The 5,565-nt window shown below is 46.4% G+C and overlaps 1 long non-coding RNA gene across 1 annotated transcript in view; it reads left to right on the top strand.

Moving 5' to 3' along the window:
- LOC105544919 overlaps positions 1 to 5,565 on the top strand; it is a 22,178-nt gene that overhangs the window by 588 nt on the left and 16,025 nt on the right. Inside the window, exon 2 of the long non-coding RNA XR_001006839.1 lies at positions 5,264 to 5,386. This is a non-coding gene — a long non-coding RNA (uncharacterized LOC105544919). The remainder of the gene's footprint in view (positions 1 to 5,263; positions 5,387 to 5,565) is intronic.

Genomic DNA, 5,565 nt, shown 5'->3' with positions numbered 1-5,565 from the left:
GGCCCATTCTGGCTTTTCAAACAGGAGTATAAGTGGCACAGTTCAGCCAAGAATGAATTGGCCACAGCCTCTGAGCCCCTCTGCCTTTCCAAATGGATAAACCTTCTGAAGTTAGAGAAATGTATCTTGGGGCACAATGTGATGGCTCATGTCTGTAATCTAAGCAATTTGTGAGGCCGAGGCGGGAAGATTATTTGAGCCCAGGAGTTCTAGACTAGCTTGGGCAACATAGTAAGACCCCTTCTTTACAAAAAAAAAAAATTTTCTTTTTAATTAGCCAGGCGTGGTGGCACATGCCTGTAGTCTCAACTACTCAGGAGGCTGAGGCAGGAGGATCACCTGAGCCCAGGAGTTCCAGGCTGTAGTGAGCTATGATTGTGTCACTGCACTCTAGCCTGGGCAACAGAGCGAGATCCTGTCTCAATAAAAACACAACTCCATCCCCTATCCACATGAAACTAGAAAGGGAAGGTACTCGTATTCATAGCTACACTCTAAGCTTAAGGAGTGGGCTCACCGCTAAGCTGGGTGAGTGTGTCTGTATCGCAGCAGACAGGCCACTTTTTCCACAAGGGTTTAGCCTTTCTGCACTGGTCTTCCCCACTGGGACTGATCTAATCCACTGGCAGTCACCCACCAAGTTCCAGGCCTCTGCTCCCCCATTCTGGCCATAGGAAATGATATTACACATTTTAGTAGAGCTGAGGGAGGCAGGGTTCTGCCTGTGGATCAAGGCAATGATACCATGTCACCCACCTAACTCAAGGCTGCTCCAGGTGAGCAGACACCCTTGACAGGACCCCCACTGAGCTGTACACAGGGGAGCCTATCAAAGGCTGGTTCGAACAGTCTATGTTTCCCCTTAGTCCTTTGTCTTTCCTGGGAAGCCTGATGATGTTACAATGGTGGTTAAGAACATGGGCTCTGGAGTCAAACTACTTGGGTTAAACTCATGTCCCTACCATATGCTAGTTATGTAACTTGGGAAAATTACTAAACTTTTCTGCCCTTGTTTCCTCTTTGGGAAATAATAATGGCACCTACATTATAGAGTTGTGCCAAGCACATTCACTAGCTATTTTTATTGTTATTATCTCTAGAAAATTCCATGTACTCCACTTTACATCAGCAATCTGCAACCAGCGCTAAGTCCTGCTGTTGTCTCATGCCCCATCTACTTCTCATGTTCAGAATTCTGAACAAGTGCACCACTTCAAGGAAGATATTTTTGGACATAGAGCCAAAGGAACTGCTTCCATATGGAAAACATGCCTTGAGGATTGGTCTGCTTTCCTGGCTCATGCTTCTGTCCACTTCCTCCCAAAGCACTGACAATTTATTTGTATCAGGGAAGATGATAAGTGCAAATTAGCCTTCCAAACACACTTCAGCCCATTTCAGTACATCTTAATGTTCCATCCACCTTTAAGAGACTAATGCCTAACATTTGATTTGACCTCCTAGACAGGAGTCATGAGTCATTTTTTCTGTTTGTTTTTTTTGTTTTGTTTTTTGTTTTTTGAGACATGGTCTTGCTCTGTCACCCAGGCTGGGGTGCAGTGGCACAATTATAGCCCACTGCACCCTCAACCTCCTGAACTTCAGCGATCTTCCCACCTCAGCCTCCTGAGTAGCTAGGACCACAGGCTCATCCCACCACACCTCAGTCTCCCAAAGTGCTGGGATTATAGGCATTAGCCACCATGCCTGGCTGCAAATACCCTAATCTAGAAGGTAGATTTCTGGGAGGCACAAAGGTAGACTCATTCTAAAAATTGTTCAATCTGAAAACATTGTGGCCAATCAGCCCCAATTGCAACAAACAGAGGCAATGGGCAAAGTAGTGAATAACTAAGATTGTGTGATCACCCCGAGTCACAGGGAAGCTTGTAATACTGAGAAATCTGCACCATTAATTTGGAGGGATGGAAGATCCACTTAAGTACTTTTATATCACCCTAGATGCCCTTCATAGTCTATTCAAAGCATTAAAGGTGGTTTTATGGCAACCCCCAATTTGTGGCCCAGTTCTAGAAGCTATTTGGGGTACTTCATATCTACTTACCAGCAAAGACTACGCAGAGCATAGCGTTAACTGGATGGATGAAGGACCTCTGTTGTATCACCTACCGACAGAATAATTGATTCATCTACCTTACCACATTGGAGTTTGGTTATAAAGAGCTCATTGCATCCCTCTACCCAGAACATGCCCTTTCCCAGTAGCTGTGGCATGATTCTTCCCAAGCCCTGCCCCCTTCACCCCAGGTACCTTCCAAACCTTGGCAACTTGGGGAAGTTATGGGTTACCAAGAATATCTCCCAGCTTGCCAAAAATGGATGGTATATGCCAATTGGTGCTTGATTCCAAAGGAAGGTATCCAGGTGAGTGATACTGTCCAGCACACCTCCAAGCACACACTGACCATTCATATGGGAAGCCGAGACCCTGCTGCTTGGACACGTTGAGATGATAGAGAACATCATCTGCCTGTACCCTTGGCAATCAGCCTGAGGCCTCAGGAACAGACAGAGTTCCTAACTGTCACCTGAGCTCAGACCAATAATTATTCTCAGTCTAGCTCCCACTGGTCACTAGGAATATGCTTGTTCTTTCTCCTCAGTCTATTTCTATTTGTCCAAGGACATCCTGCCACCCCTACCTTGCCCAAATTCAAATACCAAGCTCAATAATATTGCTTCCAGGAAATGGCCTCATTGCTATAACCTGTAATGAAGTACAAATCAGCCCTGTGGTGCAGTGCGGGCATCCAGAACTCTATATGCTAACCAAGGCTTCAGTGCTGTTGCTTCTCCAAGTCCACAACTGTACAGGGAGGGAATTCAAGCTGTTCCCCACTCTAGTGGTACCATTATTTCAGATAGCGAATGTTAAAGGAGATTTAATTGGAGGGCAAACGAGAGAGACAAGGGACAGAGATGATGAATGAGTGAGGCTGAGCCAGGAAGAAAAGAAAAAAGCAGGAGCTGGGGAGGAACTCCAGAACAGAAGGGGCATCGCCACCCTCCACCAGAGATTAGTCAGCAATTCTCGACAATTTCCAAAGAGAATGGTAAACTGATCCAGTTCCTGACAGGCATCCATAATCACAAAACATAAAAATTTGAGGAATGGGATGACTTCTGCTCCAGGAATACAGAATGGAGTCACTGAAAATGTCAGATGCAGAGGTGGATTTTTTTTCTTTTCCTTTTTTTTGGAGACGGAGTTTCACTCTTGTCTCCCAGGCTGGAGTGTAGTGGCATCATCTTGGCTCACTGGAACCTCCACCTCCTGGATTCAAGCGATTCTCTTCCCTTAGCCACCGGAGTAGCTGGGACTACAGGCGTGCACCACTACTCCCAGCTAATTTTTGTATTTTTCATAGAGGTGGGGTTTCACCATGTTGCCCAGGCTGGTCTCAAACTCCTGATCTCAGGTGATCCACCCACTTTGGCCTCCCAAAGTGCTGGGATTACAGGCATGAGCCACTGTGCCCAGCCAAGAGCTGGATTTTACTCTGCATTTGAGACTGGCTGGAGGAGATAGGGAAAGGGGCCTAGCGCCTTTTTGGCTTGCGTGACAGAATGGATGGAACAGCCAAGAGACAGAAATCTTGAAGCTACCCTAAACAGTTCTCCTTTTCTCACTCCCTCACCAAGTCTTGCTCTTCTGCATCTTAAATTTTTCTCAAACTCATCCTCCCTTGTTCAGGAGTCTGAGATGCAAGCCAAATCTAGCCTATTTAAGCAGAATATGAATGGATTTTTTAAAATTTTGGCTGGGTACAGTGGTTCACACCTGTAATCCCAGCACTTTGGGAGGTGGAGGCAGATGGATCATGAGGTCAGGAGCTCGAGACCAGCCTGGCCAATATGGTGAAATCCCGTCTCTACTAAAAATACAAAAATTAGCCAGGTGTGGTGGCACACGCCTGTAGTCCCAGTTACTTGGGAGGCTGAGGCAGGAGAATTGCTTGAACCCAGGAGGCAGAGGTTGCAGTGAGCCAAGATCGGGCCACTGCACTCCAGCCTGGGTGACAGAGTGAGACTCCGTCTAAAAGAAAGAAAAACTATATGTATGTGGAGCTGGATGCAGTGGCTCATATCTGTAGTCCCAGAACTTTGGGACGCAAAGGAGGGAAGATCGCTTGAGCCCAGGAGTTCAAGGCTTCAGTGAGCTACGATTACACCACTGTACTCCAGCCTGCACGGCAGAGGGAGACCCTCTTAAAATACATAAATAAATAAAAAGAGGAAGAAAATAAGAAAATATTGGGAAGCATATAAAAGCTGCAGTAGGAATGGAAAACTACACATGATGGACGGTAATCAGAAACAATGCTCAGAATCATGCCATAGACCTGATCTGGCACAGACACTACTGCATTCAATGCTGTAGTGGGCACTACTGGCACCAAGGATGCTGGGTCCTGAATACTGCTGCTGGAAACAGGATGCAGCTTCATTGCTGTCACCTCCTGTCACTAGCAGATAACTTTATATGGCCACTGCTTCCTTGCAACCTTTGATTCAAAATCTGAAGCAGATGTGTTTGATTGGCCTAGCCAAATTTCTTTGTCCATATCCCTGCTGAAAGAGAGGTTGAGTAAGGAAGAACTCATCTATTCAGCCTCTATTGTGAGATACAGGTTTTGCTTCATAGGGAGTGATTCCCAAACATAACGAAAGCTAGATAGCCACTACACTGCACTACCTTACCAGCCCCATCTCCTGTCCTTCTCCTCTTCACCCAGCACTCCAGGCTCCAAACCAAATAGCCCTCTGATGCCTCTCTAATGCTTCTAAACACTTGCCATTCTGCTGTCTGAAATGCTCTTCCTGATTCTACTGTAACCCACCTCCTTCTTTTCCTCCAAGACTTAGCTCAAACATAACTTCCACTATTAGACCATTTGAAGTTCTGCAAATATGCCAATCCCAGGAAAGGAATGTCTACCCAGATAAGGGCCTTTTTCACTTGCACTAACCCTAAGTATGTGTCCAATATCCTGATTCCAGAAGTTGGCCGCTTAAAACCCAGGAGTCAGGCAGGAGCAAGAGAGTGGTAAGGGAGGTCTTGTGATCACTGCGTTCTCCCTCCCTCCCCTCTGTCACAGCCATGGTGATTGGATTCCTGAGAACTGGATGTGAATGGCTAGGAGAGATGCCTGCCATGCACCTGGTTAGCATGGAGACCAGGGAATCAGAGAATCAAATAGTCATTTGCCAAGTACTCAGAACAAGTCTACTCTCATTTCAGACCAGAAGGAATCAGAGCCTACTAGGCTTCCCCCCATTATCTCAAAAGATGGGAATTATTCCGTGCACCAGAATAGCCACACAAGATACCACGAAGCTGTCCGGAAGGTGTTGTTGAAGACATGTAAGTACCTTGGGGTGGGCATCATGCTAGGAGAAAAAAAGATATGTCTGAGTTCCTAAAGAATGGCTGGGATGAGGCCGGGTTTGATGGCTCATGTCGGTAATCCTAGCACTTTGGGAGGCCAAGGCGGGCAGATCACAAGGTCAGGAGTTCAAGACCAGCCTGGCCAACATAGTGAA

The sequence above is a fragment of the Mandrillus leucophaeus genome, unplaced genomic scaffold (genome assembly GCF_000951045.1).
Source record: "Mandrillus leucophaeus isolate KB7577 unplaced genomic scaffold, Mleu.le_1.0 Scaffold313, whole genome shotgun sequence".
Classification (NCBI taxonomy): domain Eukaryota; kingdom Metazoa; phylum Chordata; class Mammalia; order Primates; family Cercopithecidae; genus Mandrillus; species Mandrillus leucophaeus.
The sequence above is the reverse complement of the archived record's forward strand: the minus strand, read 5'-3'. Positions and strand labels throughout refer to the sequence as shown.